This window comes from Eublepharis macularius, chromosome 6, assembly GCF_028583425.1.
Source record: "Eublepharis macularius isolate TG4126 chromosome 6, MPM_Emac_v1.0, whole genome shotgun sequence".
NCBI classification, from domain to species: domain Eukaryota; kingdom Metazoa; phylum Chordata; class Lepidosauria; order Squamata; family Eublepharidae; genus Eublepharis; species Eublepharis macularius.
The window spans coordinates 86,248,274-86,266,150 of NC_072795.1; the positions used below are offsets into that span (position 1 = coordinate 86,248,274).

The 17,877-nt window shown below is 39.8% G+C and overlaps 1 protein-coding gene across 7 annotated transcripts in view; it reads left to right on the plus strand.

Annotated features, from left to right (window-relative positions):
- The window catches only part of TACC2 (transforming acidic coiled-coil containing protein 2), a 190,057-nt gene that overhangs the window by 83,305 nt on the left and 88,875 nt on the right, over nt 1-17,877 (plus strand). The window lies entirely within an intron of this gene.

Genomic DNA, 17,877 nt, shown 5'->3' on the forward strand with positions numbered 1-17,877 from the left:
AACCGCTCTGAGTGGGCATTAAGTTGTCCTGAAGGGCGGTATATAAATCGCATGTTATTATATAAATCGAATGTTATTAAATTTTATTTGATACAGAACAGTAGAAGAAATAGTTCCCTGGTTGTGAAGAAGCACTAGTTTCCTTCTCCTGTGATAAATTTAATAAAAAGAAAGCTTAAAGATGTACTTTTCTTCATCCAGTGCAAGAACACTGCATTTCAGGATGAAATCACCGTGGGTTTCCTTTTGATAGCGTTCAGTTGATGTGAAAATCAATACATCTTTAAAATTGTATCAACTCACTGTGACTGTTGATGAAATCCTGCTTTCATTTTTGAAGTTCTTTTGACTGTGTTTTGCTACTATAATATAATAAGGAATATTCTTTATTTCAACATTGCTGGAAAAATATTTCTTTGTAAGAACAACTGAACATTTTGCAACTTAACTGTCTCTCACTTAAAAGAAACTATTCCTTTTCTATAAAATTCATATATTGCATTGTTAGTAGCATGCACATTTATTTACATTTAACCCATTAAAATCCAGACAATAGATCATTAATTAACAGCTGTGTTACCTACATACTATGGTTCATATAGAACATGTTTCCTAAATCATCTTAAAGTACCAAGAAAAATTATGAGAAAGCTCCTAAGCCTTCAGTGTTGTATATCACATTACTTGCTGAAGTGGCCATTGATTTTTTTCCATGAAACATGCTCACCAGAGGTTCCAGTGATCATAAAAGCCAGCTATTAATCATAATGTGTCAAAAGGTTTTTTTTTTTTGTGTAATTTGGAATCAAATACTTTTGGTTTTATTTGTAACTTTCCTCTTCTTTGTCTGAAGCTGCAGTGAGCCGCATGCTCACATACATGTCAGGTGCAAAAAGAAAAAGTATGTTGGTCTTGACGCTTATTAAAAACTCTATGACTTATGGAAAGGTCACACACTGAGACGATTGAGCTGTGCATCTGCTGGATAACATGTCTTCTTCCATCCTAACAGATCAGTCTGTCAGCTTGTGGCAACTGCTTTATGCGTTATTAGAATCTGCAAGAAGTGCATACATCTGTCATTTGTCAATCAGTGGAAATAGAAAATTGCCCCAAAAAGAAATAATTGCTTTCATTTCAGTGAAGAGGAGTAGGAGGATGGATGTCTCAGAGCTACACAGTGTAGTTCTATGAATTGTCCCTTGATATGCACTGTTGCAGATAAAAACATCAGTGGCTTGTTTGGAAGATGATCCTCAGTGTTCTACATTAGCAGGAACAGTACAGCTGCATCATGGCAGTTCATCTTCTTTCCTCATCTTAAACAGGCTTTAGATACTAGTAACCTAATAGGCTAGTTCATGGAAGATGGTGAAAGGAGCTGTGAGCAAAAGAGATTTGTCTGGTAAAAATGCACCAGCAGTAGAAGTCCATGCCACAGTGACTATATGTTCAAATACATATTGTCCCCCCCACCCCCCTGCAACTATAATCTGGAAGAGTGCCCTTTCCTTGTGAAAAAAAACTTCATGGGACAAGGGCCATTGAGCTAATAATCTTAGCCAAATATATTTTTGCAATACAGTTAATTTCCTCTCTTCTAGTAAACTGTCTGGTAAAGTTCAGTAATTTTGTGTACGTGTGTGCATAGGGCAGGATAATAGCTGTCAGGTCTAAATTTCAGAAAAATTCTGGAATTGGGGAAGATCTCTCCTCCTGAACGATCATATATCCTTTGGAAATAGTGTGCCCGTGGTAGCTATAAAATGGTCTCCAATACCGTTTAATTCCCAGTTTTCCATGCTCTCGTTTAATGAAACAATAAAACACCTTTCTTCCAGTTCCTAGTAAATCTAAACACATCCAGTCAATCTTGATGGTAAGGAATGCATTGACAGTCTGCTTAATATGCATTATTGTTAACAAATGTGTTTGTATCCACATTTTTATTTTTATGGTGATGTTTTATTTATACGAGTAATATATTGAGATTACAAGCTTGAAAGTCAATCTAAACTCTGATTTTTTAACATCTGTACCCAGCTAAGAGACATTAAAGGTTACAATGAACTGAAAAGAACAAAAAATATCATAGGTAATTAAAGATTCTTGATTTGCTTCCATTTTCATCCATTGGTAGGTAAAGTTATGGCCATTGTCTCTAGGTATGCTTTAGTGGTAGGGTTCCGAGATCCTACGGGGGGGGGGCTTCGGCACTCACCTTTTGGGATCCCTCATGAGCCCATGCACTTGGCGAAGTGTGGTGATGTCACTTCCAGGAATGATGTCATCGTGCCTGGTGGTGGACATGCTCCCGCCTTCAAATTGGCCCCTGTGAAGGCGGGAAGCATGCCCGCCATCAGGCATGATGATGTCACTCCTGGAAGTTCCATAATCGTGCCTGTGGGGAGCATGCCTGCTGTGCACTGGCCCAGGGAGGGTTTTTTTTGCCTCCCGGGCCCATTCCTTGAGCCCTTTAGCTCCTGCCTGCCTCTGGGAGACCGGCAGCCTTATTTAGTGGATTGATTTTGATCTGTACTTTACATCCTGGGACACACTGGCTTGATCAGGACAAATTAATGAGTCAAGTCAATAAATCAAAAACTCGTTTTTAATTGCTATTTTTAAAAAAGTGCTGTCTGGTTAAATTGATGTAGTGTTGCTTATAACCCATTGCTTCCCTGTTGGGGAAGGAGTATTGAGGCACTGTTGATTAAATGATATGCTCAGTCAAAAAGAGTCCAGTAGCACCTTTAAGACTAACCAATTTTATTGTAGCATAAGCTTTCGAGAATCAAGTTCTCTTCATCAGATGCCTGATCAAAACTGGGCAGATACAGAAGAGGAGGGGAGAAGGGAGAGAGAGAGGAAAGAAGGGGACATATATCACAAAGAGACAGAATGCAATTAGCGTGGAGGCAATCAAAACATTCCTTTGCTTGGAAATGTAAACATCTCCTTTTGGTGTGCAGTCAGTTTGCCGTATTAGTTTGTAGCAGTGAAAGTATCCAATTCCTATGTAGTATAAGCCTTCGATAACCACAGCTCTCCCTGCCAGCTGCATCTGTCAAAGAGAACTGTGGTCCCCGAAAGCCCACCCCAGGCGTCACTGGGCTCCCCCAGATCACGCCTCTGTAAAGAGAATCTGTTACCTGTGATAATGTGATAACCATTCATAGTCTCTATTCAGTCCCAGCTTGACAGAGTCAAATTTGCATATGAATTCCAATTCAGCAGCCTCCCGTTGGATTTTGTTTTTGAAAGGTTTCTGTTGAACCACAGCGACCTTTAAGTCTTTGGTGGAATGTCCTGGTAGATTGAAGTGTTCTCCCACTGGTTTTTGGACGTTTCCATTTCTAATGTCAGATTTGTGTCCATTTATTCTTTTGCGTAGAGGTTGGCTGGTTTGTCCAATGTACAGAGCAGAAGGACATTGTTGGCACATGAGGGCATATATCAGATTGGAGGATGAGCAGCTGTAAGAGCCAGAGACAGTGTAGTTGATGCCATTGGGTCCTGTAATTGTATTCCCTGGGTAGATATAGGGGCAGAGCTGGCATCTGGGTCTGTTGCAGGGCCTGGTACCTGTGCTGGTGACTCTGCTAGCCGATTCATGATTGTAAGTGAGAAGTCGTTTAAGATTGGGGGGCTGTCTGTAGGCAAGGAAAGGTCTTCCACCCAGGACTTCTGAGAGAGATGTTTACATTTCCAAGCAAAGGAATGTTTTGATTGCCTCCACGCTAATTGCATTCTGTCTCTTTGTGATATATGTCCCCTTCTTTCCTCTCTCTCTCCCTTCTCCCCTCCTCTTCTGTATCTGCCAAGTTTTGATCAGGCATCTGATGAAGAGAACTTGATTCTCGAAAGCTTATGCTACAATAAAATTGGTTAGTCTTAAAGGTGCTACTGGACTCTTTTTGATTTTGCTACTACTGACTAACACGGCTAACTCCTCTGGATCTATGATATGCTCAGGATCAGAAAATAATTCTGTCTCTGAGATGGGAATTAAATATAGGTATCTTACCATGTCATCCTAAACAAAGTTTCACCTTTCTGTCTCTGAGATGGGGATTAAATATATTTAAAGTGCAGTCCTAATCAGACTCACACTCTTGTAAATTCATTGAAAAGCATTATGTTTAAGTATATTTATCATAAATATATATGCCGTTAACTCAAAGAGTATAACTCTACTTACATTTACACTAGCAGGGAATCATACTGCCAGGAACTATTTTAGAATTGTGTCATTAAGATTCCAAGTCCTTTGGAATACCCCAATATCTCCATTCTGAAATGAATCGTCAAGATAATCCACAAACTAAATTCAGGAATCTTATCTCATTCCAACTCTGTAGCTCTATAAGGCAGAAAAACATTTGAGTACAAGTAGTGAATGTCTGCAAAAGCAGCAAGAATTAACCAGATCGTCTATCCCTGCTTGACGCCTGTGGCATTAACTATATGCAGTATTAGATGCGTTGATAAGACCTTCCTATTTGAATTCTTAACCTTCTTGCCAGTGTGTGACTGAGGGAAAAAGAAGGAGTAGGTGGGTCCAGTAGCTGCAAGGAATCAGGAAAAAATATCTGCTAAAAGTTACTCCACAATTCAACTTTTGTCTTCCTTGTAGAAGCCAGGTGCTTGGGCTATTTAAAATCATTCTTCTATATATGTAAAACTGAAAGCTAAGAATGTCGATTCCATCTTTTGGGGTGCATGTGTAGACCCTACTTCATATTTTCACTGTTTCTCATTTCCTGTAATTGATAAAATGAAACACTGGAGTTCCAGTTAATGTCTCAGAAGACCTCATTTGTGTATGTCTTATTTGGTTTAATTTGCTGTAGATTTCATGCACAGGGGATTGCAATACCTAAGATGGTTGTTGCTTCTTGCATAGGTTTCTATATTTAAGATCTCTCTCTAGAGTTGGATACAGTTAGAACACTCTCTGGAGACAGACAATTGTTTTTTTCCTCAGAGAGTTGCATGTGGCATTCTAGAGGCATCATTCCCCCATAAACTCATAATATAATGTCTGGTTAGAGCTTTTTGCAGTGTTTCAAAACCTGATTGATCAGAGATAACAGTGGAACAAAAGAAATCACACCATCAAGAAATAATACTGATATCCTACTAGTACCTTTAAACCTCATAATTAAAGTCTAGCCTTAGTAATAATTTTTAACATCACAGTTGATCACAGCTGATCAAGAAAATGTTTTCCAGTCTGGTACAGCTTTTCTTATAAGCTTTGTGAGTGTATCTATCTTGATATAAAGCCACTTGTTTTTGGTTATTAATAAAATTCATATTGGACATGTTCAAAATATCAAGACATGATCTAATTAAAAATAATGTTGTTTGAGTATAAAAAGATAAATCCAGAAATATAAATTTCTGTCCACCTAGATTCACATCACAGTAACACTGAAACTAGACTACTGTAATGCACTCTATATAGGTCTCCCCTTGGAAGCAACTTGGAGACTTCAGTTGGAGCAGAATGCTGCAATTTGATTATTAAAAGGAGCAAGGTGAAGCATGCATATTAGTCCCATTCTGCAGTCACTCCATTGGCTACCCATCAGTTGCGAGGCTCATCTGCCTTCGTGGCTTTGGCCTCTGATATTTGTAAGACAGCCTCTGTCCCTATGCTCCACAATGGCAGCTTCGCTTATCTCAGCAGGGCCTTCTGCAAATAACACCCTGCAATAGACAAAATCAGCTGCTGCCCATACACATGCTTTCTCTGCGGTGGCCCCCACTTTATGGAATGGCCTACCTAAAGAGGTCAGAAAAGCTCCCACTCCCCTGGCTTTCTGCAAACTATTCAAAACAAAATTATTCAGGAGGGCTTTTTTACTCAGATAATTGGGTTATGCTATAAGAAATGACTCTGAGAGATGCTCTGGTAAAGGGACAGGGACTATAGACTATAGTATTAGCTATTATTTGTTGATGTAGATATGCTTCTACTGGATTGTTTCTGTATTATTTAGTATGCCATGCCAAAGTAATTATGTTTTATTTCTATATTTGGATTCATGCTTGCTTTCAAATTTCTGCAATCCCTACCCTATTGCATTGTTTATTGCATGCCCCAGCCATTGATCATATTGACTTACACTGTGTAATACACTTTCTCTGTGAAGAAAGTGTATTATAATAACATAAAAAAATAGAAATAAAATTTCACTTCCTCTTAGCAAAGTTTAAAGACATAATTATGGTTAACACAATGTGAAAGAAGGAACTAATATAATGTTTTCTCCCCTAGGAAGTGGCCTCTACTACCACAAATGATAATAGTATTTTGTTACTAGAACCATGTCTTCTAGTGGGCCCCCAAGGAAAAGGACATAGTACATAATTTAAAAATGTACTGATGCAGTAGAGCACAGAATCTCTGGGATAAGGAATGTATGAGGGGTTGGGTGGATCCCACCCCATCCCACCCAAGCAAAATTTGAAGCAACTATTGAAGAAAGAGCCACTTACAGTGGATGAAGGTGTCTTAGTGGATGGCTGGATCCACCCCAGTGTATAGAGATTTCATTTTTTAAAAAAATTCTTTTTTAAAAAAGGTTTTTAATATGGTTTTTAAAAAGTTTTTTTATAAGGTTTCATGAGCCAGAACTCACTTTATGAGATGCATAATGTAGGAATCCCTTTCCCCCAGTGGGGGTGGGAGATCCCCTGCTCCCACCTTTCACCCCCCCCCCTCCGCCAACACTTACTTGGCCAGGGGGTGGAGGCAGAGACCCCCTAGTGCATTCCTGGGCTGGCGCAACAATGTCATTCAGGGCTGTCATCACACGGGCATCTGTTCCGTTAAATTTACAGCATATAGCGTCATCGCTGATATCGGCACAGTAACGTTTCTTTGGGTCACCTCGCGTTTCTTCGCGCTCCTAGCTGTCCACACTTAAGCGCTCTGTTCCGTTCTCTCTAATGGGCGCAGAAGCAGCTCCTCCCCCTTTTTTATTTTTTTTTTTGGCGTTTAATTCCGCTATAACGGAATAACATTAGATAAACATGCCAGTAGCCCAACCCAGAACGACACTGATAGGTTGCCCTTTTTTCCCGCCCATGGAGTGGCCAGAACATTGGTTGACCCTTTTACTTTTCCAATTTTGAAATTATATAAATAGCCCTTTGCCTGCTGAAAACTCCCTGTCTGACGTGATCCCCATCGCTGAAGACTCTGCCATGGCTCCGCAGCGCGAACTTCTTCTTCTGATGGCACAGATGGTTGTTTTCATGGTGCAGTGCACGCTCACACTGTGCCATGCACACCTGAGATCCCTTCGTCGGAGGAGAAGGGCGGCCTCCAGACTGTTCTCTGAAAAACCACCACTATCTGCCATCATTGTGTTATGTCGTTATAGCGATATAAGGACATTATTACCAAAAAAAAAAGGGGGAGTCGTGGGAGTAATGGATTCTGGGATTGAGGAGAGAAAAAAAGGGTGGGCCTATGGCATGGCGAGGCGAAAAACATCGATGTGAGGCATTCACACTGAGGCGCAAAATATTGCGACTATCAAGCACAAAGCAGAAGAGAGAAAATCGCATCAGTGTTGGAATAAGGTGGGTGTTTGCCGGGAAATTGCGCCATTTTCGTGCTAAATAGAAGCCCATGTGACGACGGCCCATGTCATCGTGCCACCCTGAGAGCTCTCCCATACTTCACAGCGGGCTGATTTGGGCCCACTGTGAAGCATGTGCACGCTCTCCAGCCTTGCACAATGATGTCACTCCTGGGAAGCCCTGGGAAGGTAAGTGCTGGGTTCCCCTTCCCACTGAGAGGATAAGGAGACTTTGCAACCCTAGCATAAAGTATTGTATCCAGTTAGTAGATTCAATTTATTTATATACAAAGATCCAGTTTCCCAGGACACAGGTATATTACATAACATTGCAGAGCACAGATGAAAGCAAGACTCTTTAGATCTTTGTTTACACTTGTGCTATGCAGTATTATGTAACACGCCTGTGTCTTGGGAAACAGGCCTCTTCTGATCTCTTTAAGTAATAATCCCCCCTCCCTTTTCTGGTGTGTGTATTTGATAAATGCCAGGTTCACACAGCTTACTAAACAAGTTCTGGTTCATGAAAACTTAGACTAAAACAAATTTGCTAGTCTTTAAAGTGCTACACAACAACTCTTCATTTCGGCTGCAGCAGACTAACATGGCTTCCCCGCTGGAATCTGATTTAAATAATTTGGTGTGATTAATCCGTGTTTAGAAACGGAAACTGTTGGCAAACTAGAGCTGACGATGGCAGATCTATGGGTTTAACATGGAGCCGGGCCAATCATACTGAAAGATAATAGTGAGAAGCTTAATTTTAAAAGCAAAAAAGGGTGGATGGAGCTGAACCTCTCCTTTCACAGTTTATATCCCTGAAACCCTTCTTCCAAGCACTTCCTTCTTGGTCAGGGTCACTTCCAGTGCTCCAGCTGGGAGAAAAGTGCTTAGAGCGAGGGGGCCTGGGGGGATATAATAAATAATCTACCAGTAGAAGAGAGATTCGCTCCTCAACCACAGACCTTATTGATGTAACTCTGCACCCGTCACTTTCTGTGTGATTTGGGCAGATCAGTGTTTAAACACAAGAAATTGCTTTTATCTCAAGTTTGTAATTGAATGGGATATGATCACAGCTTTTAATTATTTAAAAGATTGCTTCAGGGTGGATGGAGACCAATTGTTTTCCTTTATTACAAAAGACAGAACATTTAAACTGCAGGGAGAGTGTCCAAAATGAAAAATTAATAGCCAAATCTATTGACAAAGGTCAGGTAAGGAAAACAGTTGCTTAGTGATAGGATAGAAGTTTCTAAGGAAATTCGAACGGGAGTAGCCCATTACAGGGCAATCCTAAACAGAATTACACCCCTTGAATTCCATTGCGTTCAATGGCAGCATGAAAACACCAGAAATTGGAGGAGCCACGTAAGCAGAGTATTAGAATGACTCCTAGACATGAAGACATTCATGAGGGAGAGTGCCTGTTTGTTTATGGCCAAGTAAGCAAGTGGTGCACAAAGTTATGATACACGTGCTAGTATGTTGATATGCACACACATATATGAACAAACATCTGGATTTGAAATGAAATAGGGATTACAAAACATTTGCTATACTGAAAAGTGCTATAATGGCAACTGCAATGTGTGAAAGAGACTTAATTTTGTTGTCAGTTGCAGTAGCTGAGGGATGCCTATTTATAGTCTTTCCCTTCTATCCTCTCCCTGTCTCCTTGTGATACTTTTGCATACTCTGTTCCTTATTACAGTATTCATGGATGTTCAGACATTGCTTGTCTGATTTTGGATTTTTATTTTTTATTTTTTTGGATTTCTCTGTAAACTTGGCAGTTCCTCTCGGTTTGTAAGAAATATCTCCTATTTCTTGGAGGCTTCATTTTGTGTATGTTTTTTTTCTTTGTCCACACAGTGGGGCCAAATTTGAAATTATATGTACAATTATCATTATGCTTCTTGCTAACTCAGTAATGTGAATGTTTGCACTAGGGGTGAGTAGCGTCTTGCAGTTTCACTCAGGAGTTTTAGCAGTGCTGGAGCTTTTTAGAGTACAGTGTAGGATCTGCACTGGGAAATTAAAAGTAAACTCAGAACTCATCACATCCTGCTCCCATTCGAGAAAAGGTTCTGGTCTAGCTGGTGGCCAAAGTTCCTGCCCAGCTGAGTACCAGTTGGGGGTGGAAACACCCATCAATCCTAGTTGCCACGATACCAGTTGGAAATAATGTGCCATTATGGGACAGGTGGGCAGTTTGATATTTTGTTTAAAAATGTTTAAATCAGGGACCACCAAATCAGTTGTTAACAGTTTTTATTGTGCCTGTATTCTGTGCACCCACATGATGGCAAATGAGCAAGATGCATGATGAAAACTGGCATATTAAAGGGATGTAAAATATTACCATGAGAGAGAAATACTAGGCAGGAGTAAAAAACCTCAGTAAGGTACACTTGTCCCAATACTGGCTGTCAAATACATCAAACTCTTGAACTTGTGACATTTTTTTAGCATTTGGATCTAATTTATGTTCTTCAGTGGTCAATATGATTCAGAACAGCACATTTCATCAGGCTTACAGACCTTTCTCACCTTTTAGTGATCCACTTGTTGGCTCAGGGCCCACAACTTGGCCTTGCAGAAATGACAAAAGAGGTGGATATTTTTACAAGGCTCATTAGTTCACCCATAGCAATTCCAAAGATTCATGTATAAATCCTGAACCCTTGTAATAGTCTGATCTTTTTAAACCACGCTGGTTTAAGATTTTGTTTTTTGTTTGTCTTTCTTTGAAAGTGAGTGTCATAACTCACAACAAAACTAACAGAGCAATCCTAAAGAGAGCTACTCCAGTCTAAACTCATAGAAATCAGTGGGCTTAGATGTAACTTTGCTGAGGATTGAACTGTAAAGCTTTCCTGACGTAATATATTTTAAGTTTCAGGTAGTAAGCAGTGCAAATGAATATTATGTATAAATACATGTTACAGATAATTTTATTCAGTTGTTTTGCTACATGTTAATAGTTCCAGCTCTCGGTCAGCTTTCTCTGTTCCACGTTATATGTGACATAGTCCTTTGGTCTTATCATGTTTTCATCCTCTAGGTTAAAAGCATGTGAATAGCAGAAGTCTTGTCTCAGTACAAGATGAGGTAGACTGTGAACAATACACTTTTTGCATTATATGAGTTTGTTCCTTATTTTACAATTCTCCCCAATTGTTAATAGTATTCAGGACTTTTTGTTCCTTTGCCAAAGTTTTAGTTGTATTACTCAGGCAAATACTGTCAGTTCAGAGGCTGTCTATTCACTTATCTCTTGAACCTTGCCCAAACTTACCAGGCTGTTCTCCCTGCCCCCATAACTGAATCTTTTCTAGGCTGGTTAGATGGATATCTGTGTTAGTCTGCAGTAGAACAGCAGGATTTTAGTCCAGTGGCACCTTAGAGACCAAAAACAGTATATGCCTTTGACAGTCAGAGTTCTCTTCTTCAGACACAAGCAGGAATGGGGATCCCTGAGCCTTTGTATCCCAGCCAAAGGTAGGTTGGGTGTTACAAGGGAGGGCATCAGAATGTAAAAGTACAGAAATCAGCATCTGTAGTGAGATAAGAGTCTTAAGTCTCTGTTCAGCCCTGGAAAGGAGTGGGGGGGTTCATTGTTCTGAAATTGTGAATAAACTCCATTTCATCAATTTCGTTTTGTAATCTCCTCTTGAAGTTTCTCTCTTTGAGGACAGCAATGGAATGTCCTGGAAGATTAAAATGTTCTCCCACTGGTTTTGGGGTGTTGTGATTTCTAATGTCAGATTTATGTCCATTTATTTTTTTGCATACGGACTGAACTGTTTGTCCAAAGTAGAGAGTAGAAGGCCATTGTTGACGCTTGATGGCATATATAACATTGGAAGATGAACAAGTGAATGAACCTGAAATAGTATAGCTAGTGTTGTTAGGTCCAATGATGGTGCTGGAGACAAAGTTGGCTTCTTCGTTTATTGCAGGCTCTGGTCCCAGAGTCTGTGTCAGTGTTGGGAAGTACATTATTATGAGTGATAAGTTGTTTAAGGAGGCTGTCTGTGGGCAAGAAAAGGATTGCATGCCAATGCTTGTGCAAGAAGAGTATCATTGTCCAGCATAGGTTGCAAGTCACTGATGATGCATTGAAATGGTTTGATCTGAGAACTGTATGTGACCACCAGCAGAATCACTGGACCCAACAACACCAAACTGTTCAAACACAGAAGCTTCAAGGGGAGATGACAAGATAAGATTGCTGAAATGGAGCGTATTCACAAATCCAAAACAATGAACCCCCCTGGTGGGGGTTGCTGAACACAGACTTTGGATTCTTATTTATTTGTTTGTTTGTTTTATTTTTTATTTTTATTCCGCCCTCCCCACATTTCCAGCAGGCTCAGGCTCACTACAGATGCTCATTTCTGCTCTAATCAAGCTGCATTGTACCTTTACATCCTGATGCCCTCCCTTGTAACACCCCACTCACCTTTGGCTGACATATAGAGGCTCAGGGATCTCCAGGCTCCACCTGGTTGGCAATCCATCCTACTCTCCATCTTCCTATTTTTGACATTCCAGTAGGTATGCAAAATTCTTCCATTTTTTATTCTGCATCCCAAGCCTATTATTTCAGCTGCTGAGGATTCCTCTGGACCTTATTACAGACTGCCAACCCTACTTCTTTCTTTATGCATGATAAACCCCTGTTCTAATGTCATCTATTAATGTAAATAAAATAAATATTTTTAAAATGTAACTATTTAGAACAGTACATCTGGTATATAAACTAGTCATTCGGTATCAAATACTGTAACAATAGCATTGAGAGACGATCCCAAATTAGTGGAATTTTCCAGAGACATGTAGAATGTCACAACTTCCTATCTTAAACTAATGTGCTCATATTATTTCTTCTGTAGTTCAGTAATAAATTATTTACAATGCTCTTCTGGAAATTTGTTGTTTCCACCCTTACTAAACTTTTAAATAAAAAAAATTATTCTTGCATATTACCACAATTTTATTATTACATATTTGAAATCTGTAATCCAAAACTCTATTATATAGATCTTCAGCCATATTTATTTTAATTGACCATAAAATTTCAGACATGGATTTGGACTTGAAATAAATATATCGATTGGAACAGATTCCTGTGGATTCACTGTATGGCTTTGGATTAATCAGAAAAGGAAATTATGATAATCTACAAAATTCGTTGGAACAATAATGCGAGAAACATTGGAAAGACTCTGTAATACTCTGTAAAATAATGGTGAAGATAATCTTTCTTGACAACTTATTCTGTTCCCTAGCCATTCACATATTTAGGGTTGCCAGACCCCTTGACTCCCCCGGTGGGAGATTGGGAGCCTGCCACGTCCCTGGATTCTTTATTTGTGCGTTCATGCTCCCATCTTGTGTGATGATGTCACTTTTGGGAAGTGACATCATCACACAGGTCAAAGGGCAGCCCCGCAGGTCAAAGGGTACTCCCATACTCACGGAGGGGTACGATTCGGCCCAAAATGGGCCTGCTGCGGGGCGCTGTGGGGCGTGATTCATGCTGCTGTGCGTGCAGGAGCGCACCACACAGGATGCTCCACGCTGCCCAAGGGGGCACCCCAGGGAGCGCGCCCTGCTGGTCAAGTAAGTGGGCATGAGGGGGAAGGGTGGGAGCAGGGGATCCCCCACCCCAGACAGGGGAATGGTATCCCTACACATATTGGAAACAACTTCCTAGTATTTGACTGCAATTCATCTTCTGGCCCATTAAGGCTGCAATCCTAAGAATGCTTTCCTGAGAGTAAGTCTCATATTGAATAAAATGAGTCTTGCTATGTAGACCTGTTTAGGATTGCTCCCTAAATCCTCTTCCTCCTGTTCCTTTAGTAACCAAGGAAATTAACTGACTCCTAAGCTCTTCAATCACACTAACCATAGTTAGCATGGTTTGCAGACTGCTTGATTTATTATTCTGGTTTGTTGGTTGATTGAAAATCATGCTTTGTCAATTCAGATATTATACAAAATCATAGTTAAGGAAGCTTAGCTATTATTTGGTGCTGTATATATATGAAGCCAGTGCTTCTTGAAGCATGCTTCTAAATTTAGAACCATTTAAAAATGTTGTTCAGTATGTTTACCAGTTTGCTTCCTTAGTTCAGATTCATTGTGATTATTCAGTGCAATGGTTCAGATATGTCTGTCACTATGTGAATAAGCCAAGGGTATCCTCAGCAGTTGTGCTTCCTCCTCCTCTGCATGCGCTTAACAATTTCGGCTTTTGCAACAGTTTGTTTTTACAGCTGAACTCACAAAAAATAGCATGCTACCTTCTTTCCAAGTTAGGATTCCCAACCAGCATTAAACCTGAGTTTCAAATGCTGGTTTTGAAGAAGAGAGCAAACCACAGTTTGCTTGGATGTAATGACTAATTGTGGCTTGGCACAAATGTAGATGTTTTTAATTATCAAGCCATGGCAAAAGGAGAAAGGGAATGTGAGAGACTGAACATACCCAAGGTTCATTCATGCTATCTGTTGCATCTGAATGACACCTGTCTGTATCATTTTTGCTGCTACAGTTCTCAAGTTCATATTTTGCTACTTCGAGATAACAGAATGCCTAATTTCTTTGTAGAACCACTCATTGCTGCCCAAATATGGTAATGCTTAGCAAGAATCTGCTGGTGCCTCTATTTCCAGCGAGCAGACAGATTTCTACAAGCTGGTGCTGGAGAAGCTTAGGAACAGAAACAAAAAAAAATTAGCTTCTCCATGTGCTCTGTGATGCAGCTGCTTTCTTAAAATCTCCAGTTCTCCTTGTATTCTAACACACTGCTTGATACACTTGCCAGATTCCTAGAAGAATCTCCTTGCTCACTATCTTGTCTCATCTTGTCTCTTAGCAAGATTGTTATGTACAATAACCTTTCCCTACTAAATTGCTCCCCTGTATATTCACACATTGCCTTGTTTACCTTGGCTATTCATGACATTCTCCCTACTTTCCTGATGGAAGATACCATTTCAGAAAGAGGGATGAACTCTTTTGTTTGAAAGGGGGGGAGGAGTGGGAAAGAGTTCAGAAACGTACATATTAATCTTCTTTGTTGTTTACCATTATAAAATGTATGCAGTGCTTCCTGTCAAAATAAAGAGCACATGCAGGACGTGGCAAGCAAATCTATTTGCATTTCAAATTGGCTGAGTCAACACAATATAATGGTCCTGCCTGGAGGTCCTTAGGGATCCACAGTAGCTGACAATGTGTGCTTAAAAGGGAGGGTCTTAATTTGCTTTTTCTTTTTTATAGCCACTTGGTGTAGCCAATAGCCCTTGTTGTAAAAGCACTTGCCCAGTACCTAGTCTCAATGCTGCTGGCTGTTACGTGGTCTGACACAATAGCTGGCACATCTATTTATTTGAAATCCATATTCATTCGGGTAAAGGGGAGCTGAGAAAGGAACCTGGCAACAGTTCAGAGAAGAAAAGCTGCTGTTGAAGTGTCTCGGCTGTAGCTGCCACTGATGCAAGCAGCTGTTTTCATCTGCAGTGCAGTATTGCAGCATCTACAGTCCGATCGCTCTGGGTTTCTCGCTGGTAGAATTAACAAGAAAGCTGGCCCGGATTGCAGTTAGCTCCAGCACAAGGGCACGCTGAGGATGGGAGGGTCGCAGTCTCTGCAGCAGGCACAGACAAGTAGCCTGATTCGGGAACCATCAGAGGCAATGTAAGTGTGGTATCTTTTTTACTCCTTTTTGTCCTGTAAAGACAGGGTTGGAAACTCCACGAGGTAGCTGTGGGCTTCATTGAGAGACAGCCAATTATGGGACACTGTCTTTGTGTAATATTCATTCTGGTCTACTCAAGCCATAATTAAGGTCTCATTGATTTTCAACATGGATTAATTTTTTAAAAAAAATAGTTATGTAGCATGTAGGAATTTTGGTTAGAGAAGGCATCCTTTTGTATCATGCAGTGCAATAGCTCTGTTGTACCATTTGTTTATTTCCTATATGCTCTAGAGACATAATCAATCAAATCTATCACCATTTTCAATGAAAAATGCCTCTGATACTGTTTAAAATGCACAGCATGTTTTCATTGTTTTCCAGGGCTTTCCCCTCTGCCCCATAGAGACATTTCTCCTACTTCACATCTCCCTTGTCTAAATTACGTTTTTATAGAAGATTTTTTAAAAAAAAATCTACCATTTCTAATTGCCTATCAAGATGATGCCTTAATTCTTTCTCAGAAAGGAAAAAAAATATGAACTCTATCATTTAGAATATTGAATCAGGTTTGTATCCAAAGATTTTAAAAATGATTTGTCATCTTTAGACTGGAATGTGTACTGTGTATATGCATTTATCAGTTGATTAGGCCCAGTCTCTGTTTCCTTAATCCCTGTAAATGTTAAGCGAATAGAGTGGTATTCACTAGTTTTCCTAGAATGGCCTTTTCTCCTTGTTTCAGGTGTACAGCCTCAAGTTAATTAATAGGTTTAGCAGTTAGTATATTTCAAGATGCATTGTTTCTGGTGATTTTAATCTATATAATTTAGATATACAGGACAAGTTTAAATCAATTTAACTTCCATTTAAGTGTGTACAGTGCCATCTTTGTCATGTAAATCTTAAAGTCAGTCAGAACAGTTGTCTTTTTTCCTTCCTGTTCTGCTAAAAAAATTTTTTTTTTAAACTGGAGGTTCAATGGTGGATACTAGTACACAGTTGTACCTTAAACACAGGGCCATAAAACCTGGTTGCTGTAACACTATCTATTAAACAATGTCAGCATCATTGAAAGGCATTCTTAATAGTTGTGCACTTAATGTAAACTGTGGAAGATTTTTTAGAATAATGCATAGGTAATGCTTAACATGCTGATCACCATTTGATTGTAAACTAGAATAAAGTGATACCACATCATCTCTTAATCTTTCTCTGGTATGCAACTATTATTGCCTAGAGGGTAAGACATGTGAGTGAAGGCTTGCGTTGTATGTCTTAATGTTTGCAATTGCGCAAAAAAACCCTTATTTGGCATTTTTGATCAAATGAGGCTTCTTGTATAATTAAAGACAGTCATAATATTATATTCTTATCTCCTTTTGTCAGCAAAACCATGTTGAATGAATTAGGCCTTTTGGCATCAAAGCAGTAGTACTGGTTTTATTAATGTTTGTCTAGATGTTCTACTACATCACCTTTCCCCCAGTCCAGTAAACAACTGGGTTTATAGTTTGTCTGAAAATATTTAGTGACAGATACTGTTAGTTTTCAGTTAGCTGTATCATAATGTATAGTGTCCGCCAAAGAATCCTAACTCCAGTCTCTGATTGTAAAACAAGATGTTTGTGATGGGGGAACCAAGTACTGTGTGCTCTTATACCCTGAATCAGTTTGGTCGCTGATATTTTAGAAATTGCTGTCTTCATTAAATGACATGGTATCTTTATGTAGCATAACAAAACATTTCTGACCTTTCAAGATCTTAAGGTTTATCCAGAATTTCAGGATGGCTTCCATTTTTATGGATACATTTTTCTCTCAAGGAAATAACCCCACATTTAACTTTATATCTAAACTTGAATTGAGAAGTTTATTGTACCTTTTTATATAAGTTGCAGTATATATTGTTTGAGAATAGACTTATTTAGCCACCTGAACATAAACCAGGGTGTTGGAAATGTTTAGCAGAGTGAATAAAGCACAGCGGAATAATGCAGTTCAGACATGGATATGTTTATCTTCTAAGAAAAAGTTCTAGAATAAAGGAAAGTGTTACATGGAATAGAAAACAACAACCTAACTAAACTCCATCTTGCTTCTTTGTTCTCTTTTTGTCTCTTCTGCTCTGAGAAGAAGAAACTGGAAGTTTTTCCCCAAAGCTCCACCCTTTTTGGAGGGAAAAGCCCACTCCACTCCTAATTGGCTCTATGCTAAACTTACTATCATTAGCTTACAGAAACTTCAGCTTAACTCTTTCATGACTGAAGGAATGAAACTTGCAAAACTCAACGCAGGGCCAATCAGAGGGTGGAGTCATGGGTAGGGTTTCCGGTCCCCCGATGGGGATGGGGGATCCCCCACTCCCAGTCTCCTCCCCTTGCCACCACTCACCAGGCTGGCAGGGGAAAAGGTGCAGGAACAGGCCTCCCAGGGCATGCTCCCAGCATGGCATGACAATGTCACACCTAGGAGTGGCATCATTGCACAGGCCCTGGGAGTGCTCTTGGGCTTTGCACTGGGACAGTTCAGCCCATTTGGGGACCCAAATCATCCCGGCAC